We start from the raw sequence: 20696 nt of genomic DNA, 5'->3' as shown, positions 1-20696 counted from the left end.
AAAGCAACCCTTGAGCCACAGTGTGCCAAAATACCTCTTTGCAAAGAGCTCCTGGGCAGGGCTGGCTTTGCACTGTGAAAAAGGAAAAAACTGAAGGCGCCTTTTCACCGCATGAAACAAGCCTCAACCTTAAAGATCATAGAATGCAGGGTGATCAGGGTGATTGGGACATGTGGTTCTGGTGTTGCTTGCTGCCCCATAAGGTACGGTACAGGACAGCAAAAAGGGCAGCAATGGCACGGAAGGAGATTGAGGGGGTAGTTAGAGTCAGTCCCTTATTTTACTGAGGCTTGGGCTGGGGGGGACCAAGTCCAGAATGGCTTGGATTGAAGTTGGTCCTTCACTTAACAAAGGCAACAGGGATTGCTGATATTGTAGTCATTAACTGATGCGGACATGTGTCATCTCTGTATATGATTGTATTATTTTGTAACCAAAATTCTGGTCCTAACTGGTTGTAAGTCAAGGGCTATCTGTATTTGACAGTTTTTTTTTCTTTCATGGTACTTTTTCCACACAGCGATCTGCAGGGAGTGGGAAGATTAGAACAAAGTTTTTCTGCACAACTAGCAGAAAAATTCAGCTGGAGCCCTTCTGTCTGTAGAATGTTTTTGTTCAATTGATGTTTCCATGAAGTTAAGCTCAACTTGAAGGGGACTTTACAGTATCCATTATTTTAAATTCTTATATGTCAATGCCGTTAGAAGAATATGTGGCATGTAATACTGCATTTTAAATAGCTCCTAGCTATTTAAAGGAGCATTTTCTATTATCCATTGTTTTAAATTCTTTAAATGGCAATACCTTATTAGAAGAATCTATATATATAAAAGCGAAATTCCACTCACGCATCATCACAAAATCTCCAGAACCGTAAAGCCTACAAACTTGAAATTTGGCACATATGTTCCTCTTGGCTTCTAGGTGCTCACTAAGAAAGGATTTTTCAAAACGACTATCAGAGCATTAGTATTTCATATATTATTATTAAGACGCTCTGATGCTAAGGAGTTCTACTCCCCTCCCCACCTGAAAAGAAATAGGTCCCAAATGCAAAACAAGCAGAGGAGAGGAGTTTCAGTTTCAGTTTTAGTTTCACAGCAGCAACCAGCTTTAGTACAGAACAGTTGAGCTAAGCCACGCCCAGGCTCCTTGCTGTCTCGTTCTTGCTCATACACTGACAGGATGCTAGCCAGATGATTACCTATGGATGCTGGTAAGCAGAGGCACAATTTCCCCCCCTTATTTTCCTCCCCAAAACTAAGCGCGATCACATAGTTTCGTAGCGAAGCATGGGTATAGAGCTAGTATGCAATATGTAATGTTGTATTCTTAGTAGCCCCTACTGCTTTCATTCAGGGCAAAGTTCATAGCCACTCACTCCTCTTTTTCCCTAAAGCAAGCTCTGTGAGGTAGGTTCGACTAAGAGAGAATGAGCAAAAGTAACCAAATCAGCTTCTGCTACTGACAGTGGACTGGAACCCCGATCTCTCTGCTCTTTGTCCAACATGTTAGCTACTACACCACTTTACCTTTTTGCTTAGAGACTCCTTGAAATGGAGGATTTTAGGCCACATTATTAAAATATTAGAGTTCTTTGAGCCCCAAATGTCTTGTTTTATTTAAGATTGCTTTAAAGTATGAGAGTCCAATGGTCTAGTGGTTAAGGTACCAGGCTAGAAACCGGGAGACTATGAGTCTTTAGGCAGATTTTAGGCATGAAAACCAGCTGGGTGACTTTGGGCCAGTCACTCTGTCTCAGCCCAACCCACTTCACAGGGTTGTTGTGGAAGACTAGGAGGAAGAAGGAATATTGGATATATTTGCCAACCTTGAATTATTTGTAAAAATAATAGAGGCAGTTAAAATGAGTAAATAAACTATTAGAAATTAACTACTTTGCTTTTAACCATCCTGTTATAGAAATATTGTTAAGGCTACTTTAAATTGCAGATTTCAGATCTCCTTGCAGTTCAGTTCTTAAAGTTCCAGACTTCCTTGCATTTGTAAGCAGAGTTCTTCATTTGTGTGTGTCTAGAACAGGGGTGGGCAAACTTTTTGGCTCGGGGGCCCGCATTGACTTTTAAAATTTGACAGACGGGCCGGGTCAGCACAAGATTTTTGGGAATCGCCCCCTCCCCACCCTTCCCCCTCTTCTCCTCCTTCCCCTCCCCTCGGAGGCCCCTGAGTCAGGAGTTGCTACCGCCGGCGCGGCTCCACGCGGCTCCAGTCCGCGTTGCCTTGGGAAGGGAAAGGCAAAAGGAAGAGCCGCGGCGGTGCTTTGCAACGGGAGCAGCGGCACCGGAGGCTCAGGCTCAGTGGCTCCCGGTTTTGCCTTTTCCTTCCCAAGGCAACGCGGGACTGGAGCCGCACGGAGCTGCGCCGGCAGTAGCAACTCCTGACAGCCCCAGCCGGACACCTGAGCGGAGCCCGGGCGAAACTGCCTGTTGCTGCTGCCGGAGCACCGCCGGTCGCCTCCTCCAAGCAGCCTGCCCGCCCACCGGGCTTCCTCTGCCGCGTGGCTCGGGGCCAGGCGCGAGCGCCTGCAAGTTAAAAGGAAGCCGAAAGTTGCTGGGAAGTTGCTCGGGTGCTGGGAGCAGGCTTTTAAAGTGCCGCCCGAGCAAAGTTTAAGCAGCCCGCCCGCCCGCCGGGCGGAATCCTTCCTGCTCCTCCGCGGGAAGACGCTCCAGCCTGCAAACTTTGCCTTTGCAAAGTTTAAGCCTGAAGCCCCGGAAAGCCAAGCAACTTCCCAGCAACTTTCGGCTTCCTTTTAACTCGCAGGCGCTCGTGCCTGGCGAGGGAAGCCCGGAGCCTCCTCCAAGCAGTCCGCCCGCCTGCCCGCCGGGCTTCCCTCTGCCACGCGGCTCGGGGCCAGGCGCGAGCGCCTGTGAGTTAAAACGAAGCGGAAAGTTGCTGGGAAGTTGCTCGGGTGCTGGGAGCAGGCTTTTAAAGTGCCGCCCGAGCAGGACCGCCGAGCCGGGAAACGGGGCACCAAGGCAGGGCAAGGCTCCACCAGCAGCGGGCTAGCTTTAGGTGGCTCCAAGCAGCCCGCCCCGCCCGCCGGGTGGAACCCTTCCCGCTCCTCGGCAGGAAGACGCTCCAGCCTGCAAGCTTTGCCTTTGCAAAGTTTAAGCCTGGAGGCCCCGGAAAAAAAAGGGGGATCGGCGGGGACTCACCTTCGGAGAGGTTGCACTCGAAGGTGATTTCGAACTCCCAGCGGAGGCCTTTGCAAATTTCTTTTCTTTCCTACCCCTAGATCGCTCCGCACTGTTTTGCAGCTTTGGGGGCCACGCGGCACAGGGCAATACGCCATGGCCAGCGATTTTTTTTCAGGGGCGGGCCGGATTGGACAGACCAATGGCAGCGATTTTTTTTCAGGGGCGGGCCGCATTGGACAGACCAATGGGCCGGATGTGGCCTGCGGGCCGTAGTTTGCCCACCCCTGGTCTAGAACGTATAGTTCCAAACTTGCATCTTAAAAGCCACCTTTTTTTACTTCAATGACTTACCTTTGCATTAGAATGAGTTCCTATAAATATCAACTACTATGCAGAGAGTTATCAGCTGAATAATTGAGCCAGAGTGATGGTGTCATTAAGGTGTTAGTGTTAGACAGTACTGGTGAAACCCAAATTAATTTGTGTGTGTGTATTTATATGTATAGGTATAGGTATGCATATAGCATTTGCCTGCTTTCAAGTGAGTGTCTATGTGTGTGTGTGTGTGTGCATGTGTGTAATTGATGCTATAGAAAACAAGGAAGAGGGAGCATTGTGTATGCTACTTTAAATTTGTGATCAAAAGGTAGGATATAAATCTAACAAATATTATTTGCTTTATCTATTATCTTAAAAAGCATGCTGATTAATTTGTTGAGAAATATTAGAATAATTCTCATAATTTTATATTTACACTTAGACAGGTTTCAAACTAAGGAAAACAATCCAGAGCGAGAAATGCATCTCCTCCTCTTTTGTTATTCTAGAAAAGCACTACCTACCATAAAGTTAGTTGCGTTAAGGAGGCAACTTCTCACGTTTCTGGCATTGCAGTCTGTGATTGGCTTCAACAGTTGGAATTAGAAATCACCACTATTGTTCAAAATAGTGTGCATCTAAGTACTATGTAATTTTTGTATTTATAGTCCATCTTATCTCTGTAAGTTCAAGGTAACCCATATGCGGGTCTTCTCAGTTTTTCTTCACAATAAAAATCTGTTAAGATGAATCAAGAAAGTATAACTCAAAAAAACTACCGTATTTGCCGGCGTATAAGACGACTTTTTTGCCCTAAAAAACATGCCTCCAAGTGGGGGGTCGTCTTATACGCCGGTAAATACATTGTCACTCGGTGCAAGAGCGACGGGGGCGGAGCTCCGCAACTTGCGAAGCCCCTTCAAGCCCAGCCGAAGTCTCTCTTCCTCCTCCTCCCACCCACCCACCCACCCTCCGCCCGGCTCGGGCGCTGCGGAGGCCAATCTGGAGGTGGGGTGGGGTGGAGCGGGAGGGTCTCTGGCGGGCCGCTCGCCAGCCAGCCCCGAGCCGCGTAATGGCCCGGGAGTGGGGGGAGAAGGTGGTGGGGGTGGACTGTGGCGCCCTCCTTCTGGGCAGCGGGCGGGGGGCGGCATTTGCTCCTCCCGCTTCTCCCTCCCTCTTTGAAAGACCGGGAGGGCTGTGCTTGGGGCGGGGGGTGTCCTCAGGAAGTTCCTGATGGGACCCCGCTGGGCAGGGCCACCCGGCTCCCGAGCTGCTTTCCAGGGTCCCCTTGGGAAGAAAGGGTCCGGTGGGCGGTGGAAGAAGGCGAGCGCCCTCCTCCCGCCCCTGTCCCGTCCCGTCCCTCCTCTTGTCCCCTCCTCCCTCCCCGCTTAAGAGAGAAAGATCTGCCTCCCTGCACCGAAGCTTCCACCCGGCGCCGCGTCTCCCGGCCAGCGCGCTGCGACTTGGGAACCGGCCAAGCGACTTTAAAACCGAGCGGAGGCCAGAGATAGCCGGAATTACCCTCCACACCACACACACACACACACACACACACACACACACACACACACAGAGAGAGAGTTGGCAGCTGTCCATCCCCCACCCTTGGAGTCCCGATGGCACGCACGCGGGGCTGTCACAAAGAAAGGGAGAGGAATTGAGTGCCAGCCTGAGAAAGGCGAAGCTGCCTCTCTAAAGCATTTTGGTGGCTTTGTAAGTTTGGGGGAAAGGGGTTGGGGGTGTCAATCAAGAATTATATCCAGAATACCCCAAGTGTTACAACTTACCGTATTTGCCGGCGTATGAGACGACTTTTTGCCTTGAAAAGCATGCCTCCAAGTGGGGGGTCGTCTTATACTGCGAGTATATAACAAAACTATATTTTGAGTGGAAATGTTGGGGGCTCGTCTTATACGCCCAGTCGTCTTATACGCCGGCAAATACGGTACCAGTGAGCTTGATTCATTACCTATGTAAGTAATATTATCAGTAAGGAACTGAACAGATTACTGGCTGTTTGTATACTATACAGTGGCTTGCTTTGCCTTGTCATCTTGGTGGGATGTCTTCCTGATGATTCATTGATTAGGGAATTGTTTCCACATGATTGTTTATCTGGTGCTGTTTCCTGCTTTTTTAGGTGTTGGCTGCTGGAGAGGATGTGTTTTACCTTGTTTGCTTTCTTCCTAGGCTTTCGATTGTATACTTTAATTAATATGCAAATGGAGTTCATCTCTATCTACTGATGGGTAATTTTTTAAAATGTCAAGCTTGCAGGAATTCCCTAGCATTTTAAAATTTGGCTTGATCTAAATGTTAACAGTTTTGCAGTTGAAACTGGAGTTGAGTCTGTCCACGGTTTGCAAGACTGAGTTTTTGTAATGTTGTGTAATGTATTCAGTTTAGGTTCTGTATGATTCCAAATATCTATAGGCATCTCACAATAAAACAAATAATAAAATACAATGTGAATATGAATCAAATGCAATAATACAATGCAGTACAGTACAAAACAATACAATACAGTGCCAGTTGGTGCTCATTAATGAAATCTGCCAGTCTTCTATCTGTTTCTCCTACATAATAATAGCACTTAGACTTATATACCGCTTCACAGTACTTTACAGCCCTTTCTAATCTGTTTACAGAGTCAGCATCTTGCCCCCAACAATCTGGGTCCTCATTTTTACCGACCTTGGAAGGATGGAAGGCTGAGTCAACCTTGAGCCAGTGAGTCTTGAATTGCCCAACTGCTGGCAGTTGGCAGTCAGAAGAATTAACCTGCAGTACTGCATACTAGCTGCTGTGCCACCCCAGCTCTTAACCCCATAGTGGCTGTTAAAGTCTTTACATTATATATTGCAGACACTTGTTTTTTCTTCTTTGGTTATTGGTTGTTTTTTTTTGTATACTTAACGTATGGGGGGGGGTGCATTTTGTGCTACAGTGATACTGACTAGTAATAATTGTTGGTTATCTCTGAGATATTTTTGTAAGTTTCAGTAATTGTGTTATAGTGGTTTGGATAGTTAGGCATTTTAGATGAAGTTGCATAGATGTCCATTGTGTTGGAAAGTTTATATAGGTGGTCTGTCTCCTCTTTTTGGCATTACTGTAGATTACTCGTGCCACTTTAAATAATATTCTTTTGTGTCCCCACTTATTTTTTGCTTTGATAGTGAAGCACTTGGGTAGTGAGAGTTGTTTCTCCTCCACACTGCTGTGAGAGTCCAGGTCAGGTCAGGGTTAGACTCCTCCTACGTCATCGAGCTGAGTCTGCCAAGCTGATAAAGCCAGCCCTTGTTGCTAGGCATCCAGCTTTCGACTCAGCTCCTTGTCAAAGAGCAGACGTGTCTCTGAGAGCTCTAGATCAGGGGTGTCCAACCTTGGCAACTTTAAGACTTGTGGACTTCAACTCCCAGAATTCCTCAGCCAGCAAAGCTGGCTGAGGAATTCTGGGAGTTGAAGTCCACAAGTCTTAAAGTTGCCAAGGTTGGACACCCCTGATCTAGATAGTGATCATATTTTGAAGTGCCTATCAGCTGTTTTAAGGGAAAAAAAGCAGCAGTTAGTATTTCGGGCCTTACAAGTGGAATTCTTAGGCCTCATAGTGTGAACTCGCTCTCTTGGCCTAGAACTTAGGGAGGTACTACAGAGAGGCTGCTTTCAGTCCCTTCAGTGTCAGCCCCTGAATAAAATAGAGGAAGCACAGGCCCAGTCTATCCTACTAGACCACGAGGAGGCCCATGCCTCCACTGCTTCCCTGGGGCCATCCAGAAAGAAGAGACAATGGGCCCATTCAGCTAAGCAAGAGGCCGCAGCCAAGATTAAGGCCAAAGCCTTCGCTACCAAAAAGGCCTCAAAAACTCAACTCAAAGCTGAAAACAGAAGACATGAGGCCCTGGAAATACAATTTGCTAGAATTGCCCAAACCGGATACGACACGAGCATACAGTCCCACTGTCTCTGCTATCCCAGCTCCTTGGGAAGATGATCTCCTGTATAGCCATAGTCCCATGGGCCTGTCTCCATGCCCGGACTCTGCAGTGGTTCCTGTTGCCATTTCAATGGCTGGAACCAGCCACTCATCCATTAGGGTCCAGGTTCCTCCACTGGTCTTGCGTTTCTTCCAGTGGTGGCAGTCCCAGGCTATCAGGAGGGGCCATCTTTTCAAGGAGCCAAAAAGACTTACAAGCACGACAGATGCCAGTCTTTATTGTTGGGAGCTGCAGCTGCAAACCGAGATAGCTCAGGGTAGATAGTTCCAGGCAGACAGTTCTCACCCCATCAATTGGCTGAAACTCAGGGCTATCTATCTGGCTCTGAGACATTTCCGGGACAAGGAAGCAGGGTCTCACGTGTTGATAATGACAACCAGGAGTGTGGCCACATCAGCTGCCTGGGCTACCCAGGCCACCATAGAGGAAATATGTAGGGTGGCAACTTGGGCATCACCCTTTCCATTTATCTGGTCCTACAAACTGGACACCTTTGCCTCCACAGAGGCAGCATTTGGCAGGAGAGTACTCCAAAAAGTATTTCCGGAATCGGAGGATGTGGACCAGACTTAGACCCCCCTTAGGACACACCACTTTGGTATGTCCCTGACCTGGACTCTCACAGCAGCGTGGAGGGGAATGGGCATTGGTAAAACTTAACCTGAGACACCCCTTCTATACACACTGCAAGAGAGTCCAGCCCCACCCTGGTGCCGTCTGGTCATGGTTGGGGAGGATTCTTCTCATTTTTCTATTTTTCAGAGACACACCATGTCTGTCAAGTTACTTTGCCGAAAGCTGGGTACCTAGCAACAAGGGCTGGCTTTATCAGCTTGGCAGACTCAGCTCAATGACGTAGGAGGAGGAGTCTAACCCTGATCTGACCTGGACTCTCTTGCAGCATGTATAGAAGGGGTGTCTCAGGTAAGTTTTACCAACACCCATTTCCAATAAATTTTGATCCCTAATTTGCTGTTGTTTCTCTGTTGATGAAAATATCCAGGAAAGGTAGTACAGCATTGTTTTCTTCTTTCTCAATTTTTTTTCCTATAAAGTTTTTCCCCCCATGTTTTCTTGTCTGTTCTGATTTGGGGAGAAACCTCAGTATCAATTATGATTAACACTTTTATTGTAAGGTTTAAGTACAAGTGGAGTTTTTGGAAAGCCAGATCTATACTTCCATTTGATCAAAATGATTCCTATTGGAGACTGTAGAGTCTATCGTGGTTGAAACACTAGGCTTTAGGAAAAATGGAAATTCATCAGTCTTTTCTTTCCATAGCCTTGGGACATATTTTTTCTAGAATGTTTTTCCCGTAAAGAGGTGGACTGTTTTTCTACCATCTTGGCAAACTAGGCACACTATAATGACTCCAGGGTTTATTGAGTATTATGCTGTAATACTAAGTATATAAAACCACCTTATCTCTTTTTTTAATGCAGAACAGCTGTACTTTCATAAAAAAAATCTGCTTTTATTGAAAATATAAAAATAGTTCTTAGCAGTGAAGATTTATCTTTAAGGCAGCATAACAAATCAATAATGGAACTATAGCTTAAACCAAACAGGAAATTTTATATATTTCATCTACTTTCTTTAATGATTTAAAATACTGATATAAAGCAACGTAAATTCTGTTTCAGATAACAGTGTTTGTGCATAGTTCAGAAGGTGATGGGCAGTTAAGAAATAGGATAAATAATTAAATAAATTAAAACATACATACATACATACTTCACCAGTATTCTTGTTTCTTTGATATAAGTATTCAGTAATTTGTTATGACTTGGATTTGAATTCTTCGACTATAGTATTCATACTGTTGTGCAGAAATTCTAAACTTTGTAGTACTATGCCCACTTAAACAATAAATAATGTTCTTTGATCACCCCTGAACAGAACAAATGATTTCATTAGTTGAACAGGAAATAAATATACCACTTAGATGCAATAATTATTTTTTAATCTGTGTTGGGAGCTTTGAAATGTTCCAGGCTAACCAGGCTTTCTGAAATTGTTCAGTTCTCCCTGTTAGTTGTTTGTGGAAGAATCCTGATCCCCAGCTTGAGAAATCTTGTAGTAGAGCTTTATATCTCATTAAAAGTTAACTTGTTTGTTTTCTTTGATTCTATCTACAATCAGACGCATCTTAAATTTTTAACGTATTTTTCTTTAACAGAACAAAAGTGCCAAGGTAATAGTAAAAATGCATTAAAGCAATTAACTCTTTGAAATGTGAAGGTTACAGTAATATATTTCATTTAGTCTTAGGTATGTGTGGAAGTTGTAAATGCCTTTACTGCTCCTTCACTGAAAAGTATGCTGACATGACATGTAGAATTATCTATACTGCTACTTAAGAATTGTCTCTTTTGTGGATATAAATAGGCACCGAGCAGAAACTGCTTAGTATTCATTTATTTTCTTGGCAACCATACAAATATGTTTTTGATTTTCCCGTCTAGCCAACAGGTCTGGAATTCTCAAGTAGTTCCTCATCCTACTCAACTACTCAACACAGACTTTTAGTTTAGGGAAGGTGGGATAAGTGCTGCTACCTACAGAGGCAGCACCTCATACAAATTGATTAAAAGAAAAGATTGCATTGTTTACAGTTTGCATTGGATGGTGCTGATAGCTTAACTTAATCAAAATTGAACATTTTTGAATTAAAGTTACAAACTTTACAATATTCGATTGCAAACATTGTGTATTCTTGCAAGTTACTCAGAAGTAGTATTTCTTCATGGCTGGAATAATGTAACAGTTGATGAAATGTCAGTGCTGCTGTCTAACAGTTTAAACTAGGAAATACAGTTATTCTCCAGGCAAGTTGCAAAATAAATTTGAGTGAACATTTTTTCTTTGGTCTTAGGTTCCTCCAGTCAGTGCAAAATGAATAAAACTGCCTTTTACAATATTACCAACTGTATTCGCTCCACAGTAATACAATGAGAGGCAGCACGTTTTGCTTTTTGCTCAGTGTTGATATATAAGCTCATACATTTTTCTTGAGATGGATTTGTACATAGTGCTAGAGAGAGCTGAAGATTTGGATTTTACCCCTAAGTTTGTAAATGCTTATTTCAATAGCCTAATTGGCAGCACAACATTTTTATCTTCTATAGTTGGAGGGAGTAGATCCTGCCTAGAATTCTAGGCAAGATAGTATTTTAATTTTCTATAGTTCTATATACCAGTAGTATATCATTAATATAGATCATTAATAAAAGTATTTGTTGGCAATTTTTCAGTGCAGTTTGTTCACACCTGAAAACCTTGAATAGCAGCTCTGCTTTACATATTCTTGGCAGCCTATGGATTACATTTTCATTAAGGCTTGTGTAATCTTTAAGTAATAGTGTACAAATTTTGTAACCCTGAAACACTTTAAAATTGCAAAAAAAAAAAAAAAAGAAAGAAAGAAAGAAAAAGAAAAACGTCAAATGTCCAAAGTTAGCAGCAGTCTCAGTCAAAGTAAAAAGGCAATGGCATTTTTCAAATCCTTGAACAAGGAGAAAAATAGCCCCTTTCTCTTTCTCTTGCTAAACTCTCTGCATTTTGATACAGGTTTAAAATAATTATTGCACAGAGGTAAACCTTAGAGTCAATAGGGCAATACAACGAAAGGAGGGGAAATCATTAAAACAGTGACAGAGGGAACATCTAATAAGCTTTAGTGGTCAGGAGGTTGACCTATTAATAGCAATTAAGAACAGTACTAGACACAGTGATTCACACAGTTGAGTTATAGCCATTTAACAAAGGCCTTGAGTGTGAACAGAAAGAACTTAAGATTGCATGCTTGAGCTTCATCTGACAGACATAACCTATTTCAGTGGTAGTGGGGAAATCTAATAAGACAGAGAATGCACTAAGAAATTGGAAAACTGATACTATTGCAGGTGTCAAGGATATGTGTGGTCTATCTGTTTTGGGAAAGGCATCAAAGGATGAAGCAATGTGTGTTATTACTATATGGCAGAAATATGGCAGAAATCTGAGAGATACACTACTGTTCATATTTCAGTGGTGAATTAATTGATCAAACAGTGACTACAGGTAGTCCTTGACCTACAACCATAATGGCCTTATATTGTGACCATTGTTAAGCAAGATTGCCTCATTTAATGAGTCTCGTCCCCTGCTCTCCCTGCTGCAGTCAATAAATGGAGCACATGATGCCTCAGGGATGGGAGAGGCCTAGCCCAGGCCCAGGCCTGCTTGCCTCAGGCCTCCCAAAGCCTCCCCCACCTCTTGAGACAACCTATGCTCTGCTGCCCGCCCCAGAGTCCTCAGAGCTCTTGACCCTGCTTCCTTCCCACTTAAGTTCCTGCAGGCCTTCCCCCCACCCCAAATTCTTGTAGGCCTTCCCCTCCTTTGGTTGCTTGTAGGGCTTGGGCCTACTCCCCATCACCCATCACACACTTTTTGAAAATCTTCACAGCTCTGGACCTTATAATGAGGTGGGGAAAGGCAGGCCACTCCATTTCTCATCATCCTTGGCCCAGTACGACCTCATCATATGGGACCTGGCATGATAGGATGTTGGGGATAGGTAGGGAGGCACTGCAGTGTCCCTGCGGTCCAGCGTAAGGGCGAATGATTGTGGGGTACTACAGCTGCTATAACTTGAAAAAGGGCTATAAGTAGTTTTTTTTTTTTTTCAAGGGGTCTATCATAACTTCAAATGGTCCTTAAATGACCAGTCATCATTCAAGGACTAACTGTACTGAATATATGTATGTATGTATATGTATATGTATGGTATTCAGCTTTGTTTGGGTATTTTCCCGTCATTATAGTTGTGCTTTTAAAGTTATAGCAGCGTTTGGCAGAATCTCATCTGCCATCATCAGGCATCTGTATTGTGTTCGTCTGTGAGTCAGACTTTCACAGACGAACACAATACAGAAGCCTGATGATCGCAGATGAGATTCTGCTGAAACGTTGCTACAACTTTAAAAGCACAACTATAATGACGTGGGAAAATACTCCGAACAAAGCTGAATGCCATACATGTAAGTACCATGAAAACTTAAGAAAACATATATATATTACAGCACAAGATCCAGGATATCTCCACAACAAAACTCACAAGGCCATCACACAGCCCATTATACCAACATCAACTCCTGTTAGTGATTGGGGATAAACCCCTAGCAGAGTATGCAGCAGCAGTCAAGCCAGGCAGCCAAATGAGAGAGGAAGGGTTTTAGAGTATACACACACTGAACACAAACACTGTTTGTAGTTTAAATAGTTTTTAATCCAGTTAGAGTTTAAGCATTGTCAATCAGTCCGTATGTCATTCACTATATATATCCATTCAGTAAGACTCACTAACTCAGTTCAGATAATAGTCCTTACTATATCTTTATCAGCCGATAAAGATATCTTCTCCTCCTCCGATGCCTTTCTCCAGAGGATAACGCTGGATATTCAGTAGAATGATCAAACAGTAGACAGTCGCAGTAAAACAGTAGTAAACAGTTGTATCCAGCAGTAAACAGCAAACGGTAAACAGTAAAACAGTAGGCAGTAGGCAATAGGCAGTAGTCGTCAGCAGTAAGCAGCAAGCTTTCTCCTGCTTCCTCTTATTGCAGTTTCTAACCGCACCCTTAATTGGCTAATTACATGCATTGTGGTGCTTAAAGCTACAAACACTTAAACTATGATACCTTAGTTTATATATTTATCCACCCAAACCTTGTTGGGTATCAATGTTATACCTAACAACTCCATCAACCAATCAAGAGGCAGCAGCACAGCCAACCAGCCCAGCACACCAGCCCACCACCAGTATTTATAGAGAGACGGTAGCTCCGATCACACACTGCTTGCACTGGCACAATGCCGAAAGCACCAGCCTGGGGATGGCGAGTGGGACCTCACCCGAAACGTCGCCAAGATACTCTTAATCTTACACGGAAAAGACCCAAACACACCTAGACCTACATACCTGTACTCGTGAAAATCTACGAAAACAAATATATATATATAAATTATATAAAAAAGTAAAGGGAACACTTAAACAACACAATGTAACTCCAAGTCAATCACACTTCTGTGAAATCAAACTGTCCACTTAGGTAGCAACACTGATTGACAATCAATTTCACATGCTGTTGTGCAAATGGAATAGACAACAGGTAGAAAGCATAGGCAGTTAGCAAGACATCCCCAATAAAGGAGTCGTTCTGCAGGTGGTGACCATAGACCACTTCTCAGTGCCTATGCTTTCTGGCTGATGGTTTGGTCACTTTTGAATGCTGACGGTGCTTTCACTCTAGTGGTAGCATGAGACGGAGTCTACAACCCACACAAGTGGCTCAGGTAGTGCAGCTCATCCAGGATGGCACATCAATGCGAGCTGTGGCAAGAAGGTTTGCTGTGACTGTCAGCGTAGTGTCCAGAGCATGGAGGCGCTACCAGGAGACAAGCCAGTACATCAGGAGATGTGAAGGAGGCCGTAGGAGGGCATCAACCCAGCATCAGGACCGCTACCTCTGCCTTTGTGCAAGGAGGGACAGGAGGAGCACTGCCAGAGCCCTGCAAAATGACCTCCAGGGGGCTACAAATGTGCATGTGGCTGCTCAAATGGTCAGAAACAGACTCCATGAAGGTGGTATGAGGGCCCAACATCCACAGGTGGGGGTTGTGCTTACAGCCCAACACCGTGCAGGATGTTTGGCATTTGCCAGAGAACACCAAGATTGGCAAATTCGCCACTGGCACCCTGTGCTCTTCACAGATGAAAGCAGGTTCACACTGAGCACATGTGACAGACGTGACAGGGACTGGAGACGCCGTGGAGAACATTCTGCTGCCTGCAACATCCTCCAGCATGACCGGTTTGGCAGTGGGTCAGTAATGGTGTGGGGTGGCATTTCTTTCAGGAGCCGCACAGCCCTCCATGTGCTCGCCAGAGGTAGCGTGACTGCCATTAGTTACCGAAATGAGATCCTCAGACCCCTTGTGAGACCATATGCTGATGCGGTTGGCCTTGGGTTCCTCCTAATGCACGACAATGCTAGACCTCATGTGGCTGGAGTGTGTCAGCAGTTCCTGCAAGATGAAGGCATTGATGCTATGGACTGGCCCGCCCATTCTCCAGACCTGAATCCAGTTGAGCACATCTGGGACATCATGTCTCGCTCCATCCACCAACGCCACGTTGCACCACAGACTGTCCAGGAGTTGGGGGATGCTTTAGTCCAGGTGTGGGAGGAGATCCCTCAGGAGACCATCCGCCACCTCATCAGGAGCATGCCCAGGCATTGTAGGGAGGTCATACAGGCACGTGGAGGCCACACACACTACTGAGCCTCATTTTGACTTGTTTTAAGGACATTACATCAAAGTTGGATCAGCCTGTAGTGTTTTTTTCCACTTTAATTTTGAGTATAACTCCAAATCCAGACCTCCATGGGTTGCTAAATTTGATTTCCATTGATAATTTTTGTGTGATTTTGTTGTCACCACGTTCAACTATGTAATGAACAAAGTATTTAATAAGAATATTTAATTCATTCAGATCTAGGATGTCTTAATTTTGTGTTCCCTTTATTTTTTTGAACAGTGTGTGTGTGTGTGTGTGTGTGTGTGTGTATATAATAATTATATTTGTTTTCGTAGATTTTCACGGGTACAGATATGTAGGTCTAGGTGTGTTTGGGTCTTTTCCTGTGTAAGATTAAGAGTATCTTGGCAACGTTTCGGCGAGGTCCCACTCGCCATCCTCAGGCTAGTGCTTTCGCCGTGCCAGTGCAGGCAAGATACTCTTAATCTTACACGGAAAAGACCCAAACACACCTAGACCTACCTACCTACCTACCTACCTACCTACCTACATACATACATACATACATATATATATATATATATATATATATATATATATATATATATATATTCTTAATTTGCATTCTTTGTATTTTTAATTTTTAAAAATTATTTTTTTAAAAAAAATAAAGTTTTCTTTTTTCAAAAAAAAAAAAAATTTAAAGGTCAAGGATGCATTAAAATAACAAAAGCAGGTAGGGCAATTCAAGGCTAGTATTAGCCCTTTGCGCTCCATAGGTCAGAAAACAAACATCACAAGGATTACAGGAATACTACTACTTGTTTCAAGACATAATGGAATATTAAAAGCCTGCCAGAGTGTTTTTCTAGTCTTCTAAAACAAATAGAATCAGGGTGGAGTTATCTGGAGTCTCTCTGTCCCATTCTCTCCTTTCTATTTTGCTTTTTTTAACAACTCTTGCATTCCTTTTCCAGTACTATATCTTCATATCTGTGTAGGTAAACAAACAAGAAGGAAGAAAAATATGGGAGGCAGGCATGTCCTTTTCTAAAATCCAAGATAACTGTCAAAAGGGGGATAAGGAGAAGATACTTTCATTCTTAAAGTTACGGTACAAAAATTAAATGTAACAAAATGTAATACAATAAAAGATTCAGACATATAAACTTTCTTTAAAGTGGCTCAGTAATATAAAATAAGTGTATGTATACGTGCAAGGATTCTACACACTGCATCCCTAAGTTCCAGAAAGTTTTATATTAAAGGAATTAAAATCACTGCTTCATTCTGGGATTTCTGTCTTGATTATTTTATAGCTTGTATGCATTTTTTCTACTTGTATGCATATCTATAATGTCAGAATTGGAATATTGTTTATTGTTGGTCATTACAAAATCAATGTAGATAGTCCTCCACTTACTACAGTTCTTTTAGTGATCATTCAAAGTTACAGCAGCTCTGAAAAAAGTGACTTATCATTTTTTATGCTTAATGACTGCTGCAGCATCCCCATAGTCAATGGAATCAAAATTCAGATGCTTGCCAACTGACTCATCTTTAGGACAATTGCAATGTCCCAGGGCCCTGATGGTGAATCTACAGCATGTGTGCTGGAAGTGGCACACAGAGCCATCTCTGCGGGCACGTGAGCTGTCACCCCAGCTCAGTTCCATTGCGCATGCGCGTGCACTTCCTGCCAGCCAGTTGATTTTCGTATATCTGCTGCACATGCGTGGGGGATGGGGCGCATGTGGAAGATATGTGTGCATGCGCAGGTGGCGAGGAGAGTGCAGGGGTCCTGCGTGCATGCACAGGGTGAAGGAGGAGCGCAGGGGGTTGTGCATGCATTGCATTATGGGTGCAGGCACGCGTGCGCATGTACACTTGTGCAGGTGTGCACTTTCGGCACACGACAAAAAGGTTAGCCATCACTGTCCCAGGGTCATGCGATCATCTTTTGCAATCCTCTGATAAGCAAAGTCAATGGGGAAGGCAGATATAATTGCAATGATTCACTTAACAACTGTGGCAAGAAAGGTCATAAACTGGGACAAAGCTTACTTGACAAATATCTCACTTAGCAACATAAATTTTTGGCTCAATTGTGGTTATAAATTGAGGACTACCTTTATGAAAGATGGAGATGGAAGATGCTTATCAAGTAAAATACATATTCTAAATAATAGGAACTAGAGTATATTTACTGTTTTACTTAATGGTAAATAGAAATATTATGATAGAGCTCTATCAAATGTGTATGGTGTAGATAAATAATATTAGAACCTGGTGACAGAAATAGAACAGAATAGAAAATAGCAAGTACTTCACTTTGCATAAACGTTAGGGATTTTCTAACACGAAATGTAATGATTGCACTAATATGGATGATTTAAAAGAGGGGGGGATAGAAATGTCATTGTTAGCTATACTTTACCTCCAATATTAGAAGTTGAATGACATAAATGGAATTGCTGAATAACATAAATGGAAGGTCTTGTCCACTTATATCCTACTTGGGCCTCCTTAGACATTTGGCTGCTAGAATGTGTTGCTAAAAATATTCAAGATCAACCGAAGGATGCTAATATTCCAAAATGCACCCAAACTATTTTTTACAGAATATGCAATTTATGTATTAGAAATGTGAACTCTTTCCAGTATTGGATGAGATATTTTGGTTCTAAACTGTATTTGTATAACTGTCTTTTTTCTTGTGAATTAGAAATGAAACAAGTTAGTATATTAGTAATTACTCATTAATACTTCAATATATATTAGTAGGTACAGTCAAAATGCAAGAATACAAAGAAACAAAATAACCTATGTTAAACACTGATTTTAGTTGCCTTCATAATTCAAAGAAGGGTGGGAACAATTGTTACAAGTAGGACTTTTATTTTGGCCATTATCCCCGCCTCTTTAGTTGTTCATTACTTCCAGTTAAGAAAATCTTAATGGATTAAATTCCTTTGCTGGACCTCCAAATGTTAAATAGCAAAAGTTAACTACATTGTTTTTCTTAAGTCAGTGAGCCATGAATTTCATTTGGTTAAGTAAGTTCACATAATAATCTTATGTCTTGATAACTTATGACTAACATATTGTTTTTCTTAATTCCCATATAACTTTAGGTATTTCAAAATATTTCACATTTTTACTGTTCTTAATTAATACCACCAATTTTCAACTGTACTGCTCAAAATTTAGAGGTTCCATTAAAAACAGATACAGTGGCTGGAACTCAAAATATATTTTAAACTAGATTCATTAAAATTAGAAATGATGTAAAGCTGATTTTGAGGTAAATATAGAGGTCTGAAACATTATACCTTATGATAGGTTCTTTCTGTGAAATTTGCTTCCATAGATAAACTTTTCAATGTGTTTTTTTCCCTTTTGGTGATTTAACTTCTGGAGTTTAATTTCTACTGTACATATCACATTGGGATAATAAAATATGTTCCCACTTGGATATCTAGGATGCTCAAATAAATATTAAGTATTTGCTCAAATGAATATTAATATTTACTCATAAGTAAGGTATTTGGAGTAAACTGAGTTATAGTCCAATCCTGAACAATATTTTATGTAAAGAATCCTTTTACAGTATTTAAATATCTTGGTTTTCTAGCATTTTTGTGCACTAGAGGGCAGCATTCATTAAATTCATTATTCAGATATAATAATGAAAAATCTTAGAAGTTGGTCTAATATCAAAATACCTTTATAAAACCTTTTAAAATATCTTAAAAGCACAAAGTAATTCTTTTCATAAGTAATTCTGTCACTTTCAACACCAACTTTCTTCAGCATGCAACAATATTGTATAAAAGCTATTGAAGGCAGGAATCAGAATTTTTAAAGCAATATTTTTGCAGGTTTTTTCCCGTGCAATTATATATATCCTCCACAAGATGGAGTATATTTTCTATTTTGAAATAAAGTTGTTTAGGTCTTTGAATGTAGAAAAAGTCTACAAAACGTTAAGAATTCCTTTCCCTGATACTTTTAGAACTTCAGCAACAAAAAATGTGTATGTGTATTGGAGAAATGAGCACTTTATAGATCCTAAATTGTGTCCCATCACCTTTATGATATATTTACCAGGAATCAGACTTGGTTGTTTGAGACTTTATCAAAGACATGTATGCATACAAAGCTGATACTAACAAAAATAATATAGTACTGTGCAGGTATATAGTATAGGACAGGGGTCGCCAATCTTTTGGACCTCAGGGACTACCAAACTCCTAATTTTAGATCCCAGGGACCACTAACCGGTTCTGTGGGCGTGGCCTAATTTGTGGGTGTGGCTTGGTGGGCGTGTGACTGGCTGGGCATGGCTTGTATGTAAATATTATAAATATTTGAATTTTTTATAAAAAAAGAGCAACCTTTACCTAAATTCAGGCAAAGCAGGCAGGCAGATTGAGTTGCTCACAGAATCACAGATTCATTCAGAAATCTATCTGTCAGATAAAATTTGCTTGCAAGCAAACTCACAAAATTAACCCAAAACACCCCATGCATGTAAATATTGAATTTTTTATAAAAAAAAGAACAACTTTTACCCAAAATCAGGCAAAGCAGGCAGGCAGATTGAGTTGCTCACAGAATCACAGATTCATTCAGAAATCTATCTGCCATTGGCTAGCTCAATCTGTCACATAAAATTTGCTAGCAAGCTAACTCACAAAATTAACTCACAACACACCATGTATGTAAATATTGTTTTTTTTTATAAAAAAGCAGTTTTTACCCAAAATCAGTCAAAGCAGGCAGATTGAGTTGCTCACAGAATCATTCAGTGATCTATCTATCTGCCATCAGCTAGCTCAATCTCTCGAATTTGCTTGCTGTGAGTCTGCACTGAATTTGCTTGCAAGCAAACCTTCAGTCCTAAGGGAAGCAGAACTGAAGATCTAAAGACTAGCTAGAAAGCAAGAAATCCAATCATTTCCTGCTTCCTAGCTAATCTAAATCTCCCAGCACAGCAGAACCGATGATGGTCAAAAAAAGGAAAAACAGCAATTTTAGCAGGCAAGTTTGCTGGGTAAGGAGTGAGTGGGCGGGGAGCGTTCCTACAGGCCATGTTTCTGCGCAGCCTGGATTAATTGCTTTGGGAGGGTTCTCTGGGGGTGAGATTTCTCTACGACCCACCAAAATTTTCTCAAGGCCCACTAGTGGGCCGCAGCCTACTGGTTGGCGACCGCTGGTATAGGACAATATTTCCATATTTGGATCAATATCAAATTATGGCACAATAGGGTAAAATTGGTAACAATGCTGAAATTCAGTAGTATAACCTTAAATCATTTTGCTGGGGCTATATGTCTTTTGTGGATCTCATGTTGATGTAAGAGCTTCATCAGATATTTTCATGTGAAAATCATAGTTGCAACTGTCAGCAACTGATATGTTTCAATCTCTGATGTAATACTTTATCACCAGAATGACTAGTTTCATGTAGTGTTTAACCATGGGTTGTTCTAATCATGATTTGATTAATATTGCCTGGCCATAAAATAGAGCTTATATATCAACATGACTGGATTCACACAATAACTAAATCAAAATGAAAGACACCTTATTATGGCATAATTCAAGATAATGATCCAACTATGGAAATATTGTCCTATACCAGGGCTGTCAAACTCCTGGCCTGAGGGCTGGATGCATCATTTGCTGGTCACACCCATGCCCGATATGCTGCCGCCATGGTGACGTAAGTTTGACACCCGTGTCCTATACTATACCTGCATAGTACTATATTATTTTAGTTAGTATCAGCTTTGTATGCATAGATGTCCTTGATAAAGTCTCACACAACCAAATCTGACTCCTTGTAACTATATCATTTACTGTAACTGTTGTGACATGTATTTTCATAATCACAGTAGGGAAAGGCTGACTAT

At 42.1% G+C, this 20696-nt stretch overlaps 1 protein-coding gene across 2 annotated transcripts in view; it reads left to right on the top strand.

Moving 5' to 3' along the window:
- Positions 1-20696, top strand: part of MOB2 (MOB kinase activator 2) — a 131013-nt gene that overhangs the window by 32440 nt on the left and 77877 nt on the right. The window lies entirely within an intron of this gene.

The sequence above is a fragment of the Notechis scutatus genome, chromosome 1 (assembly GCF_049901735.1).
Source record: "Notechis scutatus isolate UNSWTSFEM ecotype Mainland chromosome 1, rNotScu1.2, whole genome shotgun sequence".
NCBI classification, from domain to species: Eukaryota; Metazoa; Chordata; class Lepidosauria; order Squamata; family Elapidae; genus Notechis; species Notechis scutatus.
This window is presented reverse-complemented; position numbering and strand designations above follow the sequence as displayed.